Genomic DNA, 15,035 nt, shown 5'->3' on the forward strand with positions numbered 1-15,035 from the left:
GGCTGAGGCAGGAGCATCACTCTAACCCAAGAGGCGGAGGCTGCAACAAGCTGAGATCACGCCATTACACTCCAGCCTGGACAACAGAGCGACACTCTGGTTCAAAAAAAAAAAAAAATTAAAAGAATTACCTATATCAGAACATACTTATAGCAGCATGTTTAGTAAAGCTATAACAAATTTGAAATAAGTTTATAATGTATCTGGTTCAATCATTAACGGTTAACACATTATTATGTTGTACACACACATCGTACAGTGTTACACTATTAAAGTATTTTGCTTTAATAAAATTTTACACTTTGACAGTGCTTTATGTCTTCAAAGCTCTTTGTTATTATTTAATTTGATCCCAAAATAATCCCAATATGTTACCATGACAAGCAGGCACAATCTCTACATTTTACATTTGAAGAAACTGAAATGGAGGTTATTACATGCCTTGCTCAAGGACAGGGGGCTAAAAGTAGGCAAAACTAGGGAACCAGGTCTTCTGACTTCTACACTGCATTATTTCTACAATCCATACAATGTTTAGGGAAGCCTTATGTATAACATTCTTTGTTCATTGATAAGTTATTAAATATTAGCCCTTTAGAAAATGTAACAAACATGGTAACGTTATTTACAGCCAAACCCACTGCTCAACCTATGGCAAAAATCTACTAACTTTGGAAACAGCACCCTGCCTGTCAGCATGACAATGTTGCCTTATTATTAGTAACAGTGACTAAAAATTCTCAAATGATTTAACAACACATTTCTGAGCCTCTTAAAAAATTAAATGTACATTATTTCTATAAACTAACTCTAATAAGCTAACTAATTGTGACATTACATGCTCTATCTAGTTTGGGAGGAATAGCCCTAGTCTGGCATTTTGCCCAGATGGCTTGAATTTACATACAAGTTTTAAATCTTTAAGAAATCCTAGAAAAATAAATTTAGAGACTTAACTTCATAAAACATGAACAATTTCCATAGGTCATGGTGTTCTACAGGCCATAAACTAGTCTATGATTTTTCTCTTTCATTTTTAAATCCCCTCTCTTAAGCATAAAGCACAAAGGATAGGCAGGACCGCAAAAGAGAAAACATAGGCAGAGAGAAGGAAGCAGCAGATTACTAAAGGGCGTGCACTTTGTCTTGTAAAAGCAAACAAAGAACTTCATTTTCCAAGAGTCAAAGGAGACAAGAAATGTTAGCAATGGAAAACTGATCTTGCAGGTGTCGGTAATGGTACCAATTTTTTACCATCTTTTTCTTTTTCTGCCCTTTAGATATACAAACAATTGACCTTAAAGAAAAGTAACCCAACTCCTAAATTCCTGGAACTTCATGGTTTCCTTAATGAAGTCTGATATAGGATCAGCCATGAGAAGAGTCTGATGTAAAAAATATGTAAAGAATTGTATGGTTGGGTGCAGTGGCTGATCCCAGCAGTTTGGGAGGCTGAGGTGGGAGAATCACTTGAGTCCAGGGGTTCAGGACCAGCCTGGGCAACAAAAGGAGACCCCTATCCCCGACAAAAAAATTTTTAAATTTGCTGGGCATCGTGGTACACACCTGTAGTCCCGGCTACTCAGAAGGCTGAGGTGGGAGGACAGCTCGAGCCTGGGAGGTCAAGGCTGCAGTTAGCTATGATCGCACCACTGCACTCCAGCCTGGGCGACAGAGACCCTGTCTCAAAGAAAAAAAAAAAAAAAAAAGAACTGTAGAGAATAATTTTTGTTTGTTATAGATTATAGTAACAAAAATAACTAACAAATTAAAGCCTCAAGATTTAAAAAAAAATGTATTAAATTCAACATAGAACAGATCTGAATTATGAAGATCCCAGGTTAACAGTTAATTACCTTCAGCCACCTCAGGCAATTATTAAAGACAGTTTGTTGGCAGAAAGGCACCTGTCAAGTACTATTATGCATCATTGCCTCTACAAATCCAGTCAACTCAAAAAATAAGCTGACCATACACCTGTCTCAAGAATCTTTATTCTCTGAGATTTTCACACTTTACTTTCAGTCTTTTATCAAGATTTTTGACCAGCAAATTACAGTAAATAATTAGATACCACTTTCAAGTCCTTATGTCAATTAAATGCTCCTCAGGTACTGCATGTACTCTTCTTTAACTGGGGTTTTAAACTTTAAAAACACCATTCACTGGCGTAAACCCGGGAAGTGGAGCTTGCAGTGAGCTGAGATCTGGCCATTGAACTCCAGCCTGGGCAACAGAGCGAGACTCCGTCTCAAAACAACAACAACAACAACAACAACAAAAATATCATTCACTTATTTCTATAACAATGTATGTAGTCTTTTTTTTTTTTTTCTTAAATCTCTTTAAGAGAGACTAAAGAGGCTGGGTGCGGTGGCTCATGCCTGTAATCCCAGCACTTTGGGAGGCTGAGGAGGGTAGATTACCTGAGGTCAGGAGTTTGAAACCAGCCTGGCCAACATGATGAAAGCTCATGTCTACTAAAAATGCAAAAATTAGCCAGGCGTTGAGGCACACACCTGCTACTTGGGAGGCTGAGGCAGGAGAATTGCTTGAACCAGGGAGGTGGGAGTCACAGCCAAGATCGTGCCACTGCATTCTGCACTCCAGCTTGGGCGACAGAATAAGACTTTGTCTCCAAAACAAAAACAAAAACACAAACTTAAATCTCCAGTGTGGCAGTATTGAAAAGGGGGCCTTTAAACGATGATTGGATAATGAGGGCTCTGCCCTTATTAATAAATTAATCCATGTATGGATTAATAAAGGATAAACAGATTCATGGGTCATCATGGGAGTACAACTGGTGGCTTTGTAAGAGGAAGAGAGATCTGAGCTTAGCACGATAGCACGTTCAGCCCCCTCACCATCTGATACCCTGCATCACCTAAGGATTCTGTAGACAAGAGTCCTACCAGCAAGAAAACCTTCCCAGATGCCACCCCTTGACCTTGGACTTCTCCGCCTCCAGATCTGTAAGAAATAAATTCCTTTTCTTTATAAATTAGCCAGTTTCAAGTATTCTGAAAATGGACTAAGACACCTTCCTGTGCCCCATATGGCCAACTGGTCACCAGGACCTGACCATACTGCTCTGTAATCTCTAGAATTCTTCCATTTCTCCCCCAACTAATTACTACTTTCCTTGACTGGATTACTGCAAAAGCCTCCTCAACTGACTTTCATCCTTCTACAGTGTTAGGTATCCAATCCTTCCTGGCTGTAATGTGAAAAATGTTTGTGTTCTCTAGAAAACAAAGTCTAATTATGAGCCTTTGATGGTCCAGTCCCCTCTTTTTCCCAACATAAAGTCAAAACTCCTTAACGTAAAACAGAAGACCTTGGCCAGGCACGGTGGCTCACGCCTTTAATCCCAGCACTTTGGGGCCTGAGGTGGGTGGATCACCTGAGGTCAGGAGTTTGAGATCAGCCTGACCAACGCAGTGAAACCCCGTCTCTACTAAAAATACAAACAATTAACCGGGCATGGTGGCAGGCACCTATAATCCCAGCTACTCAGGAGGGTGAGGGAGGAGAATTGCTTGAACCTGGGAGACGGAGGTTGCAGTGAGTCGAGACTGCGCCATTGCACTGCAGCCTGGGGGACAAGAGTGAAACTCCAACTCAAAAAAAAAAAAAAAAAAAAAAAGAGGGCCTTATATGATTTGCTTAACTTACCTCTATTGGCTCTCGAATTTCTTTAAAATCCTCAAATGTACCATACTATTTTCATAAATGCTTGGCACAACCTCCCTCTTTCCTTATGCTTGGCTTGTGACTACTCAACCTTCAGGTCTTAGCTTAAACGTTCAAGGAATCTTGCTTGATCTCCCATGTGCTCGCATAGTATATTTTATTCCTGCCCCCATACCATTTATGACACTGAATTGTCACTGCCTGTTTATCTCTACCCTTCTCTGAACTGCAAACTTTTTGAGACAATAAAATTTACTCTCTTGTAGCTTAGCCTAGTGTTGATCCATAGCTGATGCTCAATAAATATTTTTACAGATCATGAATACAAACTGACTTTGGAGCTAGACATACATTTCAATTCTGGTCCTGTCACTTATTAGCTATGGTGATCCTTGATCAAATTACTTTATCTTTCCTAAGCTTGAATTTCTTTTTCTTTTTTTTTTTTTTTGGAGGAATAATACCTATCTTGCAAGGTTGTAAGAATTAACTGATATCATATGCAAAGCAATCATAGCACATACCCGAAAGACAGCAGTGTTTGCCTTGGTTAAAACTTACGGCTTCAAGGACAGAATCTGACTAGAGGTAGCTTAAGCAAAAGGGGGATTTTTTAAAAATAAGTTATAAGAGTGCCTCATGGAATTCAGGGTCATAAGAGAAACTAGAGCCAACAACCCATGTTGTGGAAATTTAGTTTGTTTCTTCTCTGTTTCTCCTGGTCTTTCCATCACTTCCCTTGCTTCCCCATTTTCTCTCCCCTCCCCAACTACCTGGTCCCTCTCCACCCCACTCCCATCTCTCCGTCACCCACTTCATCTTTCATCTTTGCTACTATGCTCACGTGCTTCATTCTTCTCTCCTGTGGCACAATGGCCTTTTCAGCTCTTAAGGTAAAACATGGCTGGCAATAGTCCTAGAGTTATGATTTTCATTTTACAGCTAGGCTGAGGAACCATAAATATCAATTCCAGATTCCTAAAGGACCCTGGCACAGCTTGGATCAGCTGCCTCCCTCTGGGTCAGCCCTCACTAACCAAGAGGCAGGATCACCAATGGAACGTGGCAGATCCCACCTGAACCATGAGATGATGGGAAAGGTCCCAGAAAATGAGAGAGTCTGGGCAATCAAAACACTTAGGGCTCACTACTCCATCTACTCAGTAAAAGCTATTAACATTTCAAGAGAATTGTTTTACTTAAGAGAATTAGCTATAATAAAAATGTATTATTAATTAGTCACAAGTTTAAAGTTAACACATCTATGATTTTAAATCTTATATGAATGGGAAATGTGTGACATCAATATAATACATGTAAAAAGGATTATTTTTTCTTTTTAATTTTAACTTTCTGAATTTTGAGGCAGAGTCTCGTTCTGTCACCCAGGTTGGAGTGCAGCAGCACGATACTGGCTCACTGCAACCTCCGCCTCCCAGGTTCGAGTGATTCTTGTGCCTCAGGCTCCGGAGTAACTGGGATTACTGGCGTGCACCACCATGCCCGGCTAATTTTTGTATTTTTAGTAGAGACAGGGTTTTGCCATGTTAGCCAGGCTGGTCTCGAACTCCTGACCTCAAGTGATCCACCTGTCTCGGCCTCCCAAAGAGCTGGGATTACAGGCGTGAGCCATCACGCTCAGCTAACTTTCTGAATTTCTGATCTCAATAGCTAATGCTGCAAAACAGACTACAAAGGTTAACTTTTTTTTTTTTTTAAGAAAAGTATGTAAAGATATCCTAAGAATACTTTTAAAAATTATATAGTCACTATGTTTGGTGGCACATGTCTGTAAGTCCCAGGTACTCAGGAAGCCAAGGCAGAGGATCACTTGAGCCCAGGAATTTGAGTCTGCCTGGGCAAAATAGCTAGACCCCATCTCGTAAAAATAAATAAATAAATAAATAAAACATACCGCATATTTTAGCTAAAGACCCAAAGAGAAAGTTGAGAAAATATCTCAAATATACATTTAAAAATTGGAACTAGTACACCCTAAACGTCTTCCTGTAACCTTGTTCCAAACTGAAAACTCTTCTTAGTAAAGTAGGGAAACACACACACACACGAAAAACAATCATATAACCTATAGCTCTCAAAAAATTAATATGAATGCAATGTTATAACAAAATTGAATCTGAAAGCTCAATTGAGTTGAATTGGAAAAACCAGGAGAAAAAAAGGGAGAAGTCTGTAAGCTCGTAGCATATCTGCTTCCCATTTCCTACCCACAACAGATTTTTCTAAGCTTCTACATATATCATCGATTTTTCTTTCTTTCTTTTTTTGAGACAGAGTTTCACTCTTGTTGCCCAGGCTGGAGTGCAATGGTGCGATCTCAGCTCACTGCAACCTTGCATCCCAGGTTCAAGCAATTCTCCTGCTTCAGCCACCCAAGTAGCTGGGATTACAGGCGCCTGCCACCATGGCCAGCTAATTTTTGTATTTTTAGTAGAAATGGGTTTCACCATGTTGGCCAGGCTGGTCTTGTATGCCTGACATCAGGTGATCCACCCACCTTGGCCTCCCAATGTGCTGGGATTACAGGCATGAACCACCACACCTACTTCATTAATTTTTCATGTTATTAATATTTGTAACATACAATAAACACTAAAAGCTTTTTTCTTTTGGGAATAATTAGAAAAATCCTTTTCCTTATATTAAACAAAACAGGCATAGTACTGATGGAATATTCCCAAACTTCATACTGGCAAAAAAATATTCATTTTAAGACACATGTTGTCATATACACGGCCCAACTTTTCTTATAATTTTAAATGTCCATGGGACAATTACTAAATAAAGTCTAACTTATTCTTATGTTTTAAGAAAAATTAAGATGAATAATTCAATTATTTTGTTTTCATTACAAGTTTTCTATATGCTCATATTAAAATATAAATAAGATGTATGTAAGTGTGTACATTGGATGCACTAACTGATTTAATCCAGGCAATAACCACTGAAGATACGTGTTATTATCCCTGTTTTACAGAAGAAGAAACTGAGGCCGGAGAGGTTAAATAGGTTTTGATTCTATGTCACAAAACTAGTAAGTGACAGAGCCAGAAGCTGAGAATGAACTCAGAACATTTCGGCTCAGTGTCCATTAATTATTGCTGCTACAACAAATTACCACAAATTTAGTGGCTTAAAACAATATAAACATATATATCTTACAGTTCAGAAGTCTGGCACCGGTGTCACTGGGCTAAAATCAAGGTGTCAGCAGGGCTGCATTTCCTTCTGGAAATTCAAAGAGAAAATCAGTTCTTGCCCTTTCTAGCTTGTGGGGGCTGCCCACATTCCTTGGCTCACAGACTCCTTCCACCTTTAAGCCCTGGAATGTTGTCTCTTTCTGACTCTGCTTTGTTGTTACATTTCTTTGACCTTCCTGTTTTTCTCTTCCACTCCTAAAAACCACTCTTACTCTCTATTGTGCCTACCTGGATAAGCCAGGATAAACTCCCTATTTTAAAATCAGTTGATCAGGAACTTTACCTGCAACTGTAACTCCTCTTTACCATGTAACCTAACATATTCAAAGGTTCCGAGAATTCACAGAGCATGGACATCTCTGGGGAGCCAAGATACTGCCTACCACAGTACCCATGTTTACAATCAGTATACTACAAAAATCATGCTCATCTATTAGTGTTCACAGAGTCAGTATGCTTCCATACTAAGCAACATAACTTCAATTAGGAGGATCACGGGTGTCCAACCCTTTGAATGTGAGGACTATTTTGCTTATCTGTGGTGGCGGATATCACAAAAGTTATGCACAGATCTTTCTTTTTCTTTTTTTTTTTAACTTCATCAGCTATCATTAGTATTATTGTATTTTATGTGTGGCCCAAGACAATTCTTCTTCCATTGTGGCCCAGGGAAGCCAAAATGTTGGACGCTGGTGGAAATTATTAAAAACCAAGTGACTGAGTCAACGGAGTTAACTCATCCATCTAAATAAGTCTTAAAAGGAAACAAGCCAATAAGAGATACCATCTTCCCCTTCCCTTACCAAGCTTCTGAAGTATAACACTGAGTGTTAGGGGGGGAAAGAGGAACAAGTAAAGCTGGGCTTGTTCTAAGTAGCTGGAAGGAGAGAAAAGCACTCTAAAAGGTCTGAATCCTGGTAGTAGAGCTGTGGTTGGCATTATATCCAGCCTGTTCCGATGATATTCTACGCTACGGTTTGAATATCTCCCAAAGTTCATGTGCTGGAAGCTTAATCCACAATGCAACAGTGTTGAGAGGTGGGATCGTTAAGATGTAAATAGGTTATGAGGACTGTGCGCCTCTGAATGGGTTAATGTCACTATCATCGAAGTGGGTTTGTTACAAAAGCGAGTTCGTTTAGACCAGCCTAAGCCCAGTGAGACCTTGTCTCTACAAAAGGAAAAGAAAAAAAAAAAAAAGCCAGGCACTGGTGAGCACCTGTAGTCCCAGCTACTTGGGAGGCTGAAGTAGGGAGGAACACATGAGGCCAGGAGTTCAAGGCTGTAATGAGCCAGGATGGTGCCGCTGTACTCCAGCCTGGGCAAAAGAGTGACTCTGTCTTTTTTAAGTGAGTTTCTCTCTCTCCCTCACTCTAACCCTCTCTCAGCCTCTCACCTTCCACTATGGGATAACGCAGCAAGAAGAAGGCCCTTGCCAGATGTCAGCACTTTGGTATTGGACCTCCCAGCCTCCAGAACTGTGAGAAGTTTCTCTTCTTTATAAATTACCAAATCTGTGGTATTGTTGTAGCAACACAAAATAAACTAAGAAACCTTAAGATGCAATTGCTCTTCAAATAACCTCTAAATGAGAATTTGGCAGGAAGCTGGTCTCCACATAGAAATTACTCAAATCACCAGAACTCAAAGACAGAAGATGGGGTGGAGGTGGGGTGACTTCCTTCTTTGTCACAATATCAAACATGGAGACTTTTTCCCTTTTTTCCCCTCCCTAGAGTAGGAGGAAGGGGAGCTTGACATAAGAGTGTTCAGTTTGAGGGACACTGGCAAGAGAGCTAAGGAAACCTAAAATAGAATTTTTGTCCATTGTTGTGGTTAGTCTAGAAGGTACTTTGCAACATTCATTACTATAAACATCATCATTAGTAAGTCCATACATACACACACAAACACACACACAAAGAGTTGCTCCTCATTATTTTCAATTCCGTATTTATGAATTCACCTGCTTACTAAAATTAATACCGTATCAGTTCAGGGTGGCAATAAAAATTGATAATATCAATTTCTGCATTATTTAGCAACTGCTATTGTTTCCACTTGGAAACAGGAAACTAAGAGCCACTTGAATAAGAATGTATGGGAAAATAGGATTTGCTGCACATCAAGTTTTTATATGGTCAAGCTCCAAGGACCATATCTCTACCATAAAGTCAAATATACCTGCATGTTCTGAAGGACTTCATCGATTTACATTTTAATATATATAAGGCATCTTTGAACAAAAACACACATATAACAAGGTTGTATGATTTCTTTAAAAAAGTTCATAGGAACGTAACCCTGTATTCGCTCTAGGAGGAATGGTTCAGGCTTTGATAAGTTAGTGTTCATGATCATCTTATAGAACACAACTAGCACAAATAATGACAACTGACTGTATATGAACATACTGATAGAAAAGATAGCCAAAATTATGTTTTTTAAAACACTGTGATATACTTTTTTTTTTTTTTTTTTTGAGACCGAGTTTCGCTCTGTTGCCCAGGCTGAAGGAGTGCAGTGGCACAATCTCGGCTCACCGCACCCTCCACCTCCAGGGTTCAAGCAATTCTCTTGCTTCAGCCTCCAGAGTAGCTGGGACTACAGGCGCCCACCACCAAGCCCGGCTAATTTTTGTATTTTTAATAGAGATGGGTTTCACCATATTGATCAGGCTGGTCTCGAACTCCTGACCTCAGGTGATCCTCCTGCTTTGGCCTCCCAAAGTGCTGGGATTACAGGCATGTGCCACCGTGCCCAGCTGATACATACTGTCTTTAAAAAAAATTTGTTGGGCTGGGCACGGTGGCTCACACCTGTAATCCCAGCACTTTGGGAGGCCAAGCCAGGTGGATCACTGAAGGTCAGGAGTTTGAGACCATCCTGGCCAACATGGCAAAACCCCATCTCTACAAAAAATACGAAGATTAGCTGGGCGTGGTGGTGCCTGCCTGTAACTCCAGCTACTCCAGAGGCTGAGGCAGAAGAATCAATTTAACCTGGGAGGCAGAGGCTGCAGTGAGCCGAAATCACGCCACTGCACTTCAGCCTGGGCAACAGAGTGACAATCTGTCGCAAAAAAAAAAAAAAAAATTCTGTTGAATTATCAATTCTTTTCCCCATCAACATTTAGAACCTGACCCAAATGATAAATACTGATCAAAAATTAATGTTTGAATCTATTTTTTAATGAAGAGAACGGGGATTTAAAAAGACATATTAATCCATAGATCAACATATATCAAATTAATTTACTACTTATGTGCATCTCCTTTTAAGCTGTGAAGACTTACTAATGCTTTGGAGTTCAACAACTGTTCTAGCCTCGAAATGTCCAGGTAAGGCATCAACGCTGGGTGACAAGAAAACAGCAGGTACATGAGAAAGGCAGGATGCATACTGACTGTTTCCAGACATTCCTCGTATTTATATTTTGACTCTTCACATCCATTTACATGTTGAATCTCCCAACCATATGAACTTGCCTCCTTTGGCTTTTTGGAGTAAAATAATGAAGTAAAAAAATTAATATGGAAATAGCATGAATGGTTTTATTCTAGTTCAATAAAGGTGGTATATTAAAAAGAGATACAAAGTTTTTGATTCAAAAAAGTTGATGTTTCCTTTCTTTCCATTTTCATATTACATGCGGGAGCCTTTTAGTATGGGCTATAAAATGACCATTTATATTCAGTTTTTCATTCCTTAGGATGACCTAAAAATTAAAAGCCAGAACTTCATATTTCTGAAATATTGCTTACTTCTGGCTACACTATTTTAACCCTAAAATCATTGCTTAAAATATGTACATAATAACGATGTGTATACATGTTAAAAATTTTTAAGTTTCATTAAAAAATAAAACCTTTTGATTTTCAAAGTTTAGCATGTACAGGTATGGAAGTTTCCATCTAGAAAGGCACAAATATTCTGGGGAAAACTATTTTAGAATGCAACAACATTAAGAATTTTTGTAATCCTGATACTACTTTGTGCTCTTAAAACAGTATTAGGGCTAGGCGCAGTGGCTCACGCCTGTAATCCCAGCACTTTGCGAGGCCAAGGTGGACAGATCACTTGAGGCCAGGAGTTTGAGACTGGCTTGGCCAACTTGGTGAAACCCTGTCTCTACTAAAAATATTTTTTTAAAAATTAGCCAGGGGTGGTGGTGTGCGCCTGTAGTGCCAGCTACTTGGGAGGTTGAGGCATGAGAATCGCTAGAACCCAGGAGGCAGAGGTTGCAGTGAACCAAGATCTCTCCACTGCACTCCAGCCTGGGTGACAGAGCCAGAGACTGTCTCAAACAAACAAAAACAGTATGAGAAGTATTTGCTTGCTCAGAGCATGTAAACAAGTTTGTTGAACTTAATTATATAAAGATTTATCATATTATGGCCCCCATTTTATAACATTAGTTTTGAGAATGGATATTTTAAATTCCATGAACTTACCTACACATGCTTTAGTTGCTTCTGATTGGAAACAATTTTCCACACTGTTGTTTAGCATTTATTGAGTACTGATAACAGAATATATGCTATAAAATCTAAGGAAATGGTATACAAGGTATTTTTTCAAAGTTTTCTTAAGTGAGATGACTATATTAAAATATTCATGACCCAACATACTTATGTCAAAAAGAGAACAAACCCCGCAATTCAAAAAGAACAACCTTGCGAGGCATGGTGATTCATGCATGTAATCCCAACACTTTGGGAGGCTGAGGTGGGAGGATGGTTTGAACCCAGGAGTTCAAGATCAGCCTGGGCAACATAGGGAGATCCTATCTCTACAAAAAATTTAAAAAGTAGCCAAGTGTGGTAGTACAGGCATGTAATCCCAGCTACTTGAGAGGCAAAGGTAGGAGGATCACTTGAGCTCAGGAGGTCAAGGCTGCAATGAATCGTGACTATGCCACTGCACTTCAGCCTGGGCAACAGAGCAAGACTCTGTCTCAAAACAAAAACAAAAACCCCCCAAAACAAGCAAAAAACCCCAACAACTTTCTACATGAATGAACTACAGCAAAGGTTGTATTCAGAGCAAAATTCAGAGCTCTACATACCTGTTACTAAAAGGGAAATAACATAAACAAATGAATTGAGCAATTTAGGAGGAAACAAAATTAGGGGAATTCACAATCTAAAAAAAATGGCCAGGTGCAGTGGTTCAAGCCTGCAATCCCAGTACTTTGGGAGGCCGAGGCAGGTAGATCACCTGAGGTCAGAAGTTTAAGACCAGCCTGACCAACGTGGTAGAACCCTGTCTCCATGAAATACAAAAAATTAGCGGGGCATGGTGGCACAAGACTGTAATCTCAGCTACTTGGAGGCTGAGGCAAGAGAAATGCTTGAACCAGGGAGGTGAAAGTTGCAGTGAGCTGAGATTGTGCCATTGCACTCCAGCCTGGGCAACAAGAGTGAAACTCCGTCTCATAAAAATAAAATAAACAAAAGAGACTCTCAGCTGAATGCAGTGGCTCATGCCTGTAATCCCAGCACTCTGGGAGACCGAGGCAGGTGGATCACCTGAGGTCAGGAGTTTGAGACGATCCTGGCCAACGTGGTGAAATCCTGTCTCTACTAAAAATACAAAAATTAGCCAGGTGCAGTGGCACACGCCTGTAACTCCAGCTATTTGGGAGGCTGAGGCAGGAGAATTGCTTGAACCCAGGAAGCGGAGGTTGCAATGAGCCGAGATGGGGTCATTGAACTTCAGTCTGGGCAACAAGAGCAAAACTCTGTCTTGGGGTTGGGGGTGGGGGTGGAACCTCCCACCTCCCAAAAGAATTTTTATTTGTAAATCATACTGAGATTTCTGTTTCTCATTTCTAATTCATTACCTTTTCTTTTAATTTACTCTTACTGTAACAAAAAATTCCAGTATAATTTACAAATAAACATCGATGAAACAGGTAAATCACTAGATTTCATCATAAACAGGAAACACAAAGGGAGAGTAAACAGTATTAGGTATGAGAAGGGTACTAGAGCCACAGATGATTTAAAAAGAAAGTGGTAACTTTGTATAACTCCTGCCAATAAAGCTTTCAGAACTAGATAAAATGGCTAACTAGGCAAATGCAGATTAATAAAAATAACTCAGTTAAAAGATAGGAGACATAAATAAAGCAATAACTATTAAAATAGTTTAAATCTTGTTTTAAAAAACTACCAGAATAGCACAAATATTATGTATTTCATGGGTATTACAGGATGCTTTCTTGGTTGTAGTATCCTTCCAACAGACATCTGGGGTTATCAAAAGAGCTCCTTCCCAACTGTTACCTAGGTTTCTCAGAAATTCTCCACATTCATTCATTAATTCAAAAAAATATTTTTTGAAAGTCTAGGCTGGGCACAGTGGCTCACGCCTATAATCCCAGCATTTTGGAAGGCCAAGGCAGGTGGATCACCTGAGGTCAAGAGTTCGATACCAGCCTGGCCAACATGGTGAAACCCCGTCTCTATTAAAAATACAAAAATTAGGCCGGGCGTGGTGGCTCAAGCCTGTAATCCTAGCACTTTGGGAGGCCGAGACGGGTGGATCACGAGGTCAGGAGATCGAGACCATCCTGGCTAACACGGTGAAACCCCGTCTCTACTAAAAAATACAAAAAACTAGCCAGGCGAGGTGGCGGTGCCTGTAGTCCCAGCTACTCGGGAGGCTGAGGCAGCAGAATGGCGTGAACCCGGGAGGTGGAGCTTGCAGTGAGCTGAGATCCGGCCACTGCACTCCAGCCTGGGCGACAGAGCCAGACTCCGTCTAAAAAAAAAAAAAAAAAAAAAAATTAGCCAGGCATGGTGGTGCGTGTTTGTAATCCCGGCTTCTCAGGAGGCTGAGGTGGGAGAATCACCTGAGCCCAGGAGGCGGAGGTTGCAGTGAGCCAAGATTGCGCCATTACACTCCAGCCTGGCCAACAAGAGTGAAACTTGAAGGAAAAAAAAAAAAAGTAAATCTAGAAAGTAGAGATGCAACTGAACAAAACAAGGTCCGAGGCGTCGTGCAGCCTGCATTCTTATTAAGAATAGTAACAGATAATATTAGGTGGCTGCTATGTGCTAAATACTATCCTAAGTACGCTTGCATGTACTAACCCATTTAATCCTTACAACCACCCTTTCAGTTAAGGACTATTTTTACTCACCCCTTAAACATGAGGAAACTAAGGCACACAGATTAGGTAACTAGTCTAAGGTCAAAGATGCTCTCAGGCAATTTAGCTCCAGAACAGTACTATCCAATAGAAATAATGTGAACCACAAATACAAGCCACATATGCAATTTTAAATTTTCCACTAGCCACATTTAAAAAGGTAAAACAAAAAGAGATTAATTTTAGTATCTTATTTAACTTACTGTATCAAAAATGTTATCAACATGCAATTAATATTTAATAGTTGAATTATTCTACATTCTTTTCCATATTAAAATCTGGTGTGTATTGCGCCAGGCGTGGTGGTTCACGCCTGTAATCCCAGCACTTTGGGAGGCTGAGGCAGGTGGATCACTTGAGGTCAGGAGTTTGAAAACGCCTGGCCAACATGGTGAAACCCCGACTCTACTAAAAATACAAAAATTAGCTGGGGGGTTGGCACATGCCTGTGAGGCCAGCTACTTGAAATCGGGTGTGTATTTTACACTTACAGTACATCTCAATTTGGACTAGCCACATTTCAAGTGCTCATCTATTATACTGGAGAGTGTTCGTAACCACTATTATATGTTTTTCTACTAAAAAAAATAGTGTATTCTCAGGATGTAAGAATACACTATTCTTACATAAAAGACACTATTTAGGGTCTATTAATAATATTAATTCACCATATTAAAAAATAAGGTAGTTTAGCCAAGTGTGGTGGTGCGTGCCTGTAATTCCAGCTACTCCAGAGGCTGAGGTGGGAGAATTGTTTCAACCTGGGAGGCAGAGGGTGCAGTGAGCTGAGATTGTGCCACTGTACCCCAGACTGCATGACAGAGCGAGACTTCATCTCGAAAAACAAACAAACAAAGAAGCCATATTGACCATTTTGGGTTTGGGTTAAAAAAAATAAAATGAAAAATAAGGAAGTCAGGTGCAGCTGCACATATCTGTAGCCCCAGCTACTCTGGAGG

The 15,035-nt window shown here is 40.1% G+C and overlaps 1 protein-coding gene across 4 annotated transcripts in view; it reads right to left on the reverse strand.

Moving 5' to 3' along the window:
• YES1 (YES proto-oncogene 1, Src family tyrosine kinase) overlaps nt 1-15,035 on the reverse strand; it is a 93,592-nt gene that overhangs the window by 55,964 nt on the left and 22,593 nt on the right. Inside the window, exon 2 of one of the 4 annotated variants that reach the window (XM_030925831.1) lies at nt 6,880-6,945. The exons of 2 other annotated variants lie outside the window; for them this stretch is intronic. The gene's annotated coding sequence lies outside the window, so the exon portion shown is untranslated. Of the gene's footprint in view, nt 1-1,566; nt 1,629-6,879; nt 6,946-15,035 lie in introns of those variants that run through there. One more of the 4 variants, XM_030925832.1, reaches the window with a different exon arrangement.

This window comes from Rhinopithecus roxellana, chromosome 21 (genome assembly GCF_007565055.1).
Source record: "Rhinopithecus roxellana isolate Shanxi Qingling chromosome 21, ASM756505v1, whole genome shotgun sequence".
Classification (NCBI taxonomy): domain Eukaryota; kingdom Metazoa; phylum Chordata; class Mammalia; order Primates; family Cercopithecidae; genus Rhinopithecus; species Rhinopithecus roxellana.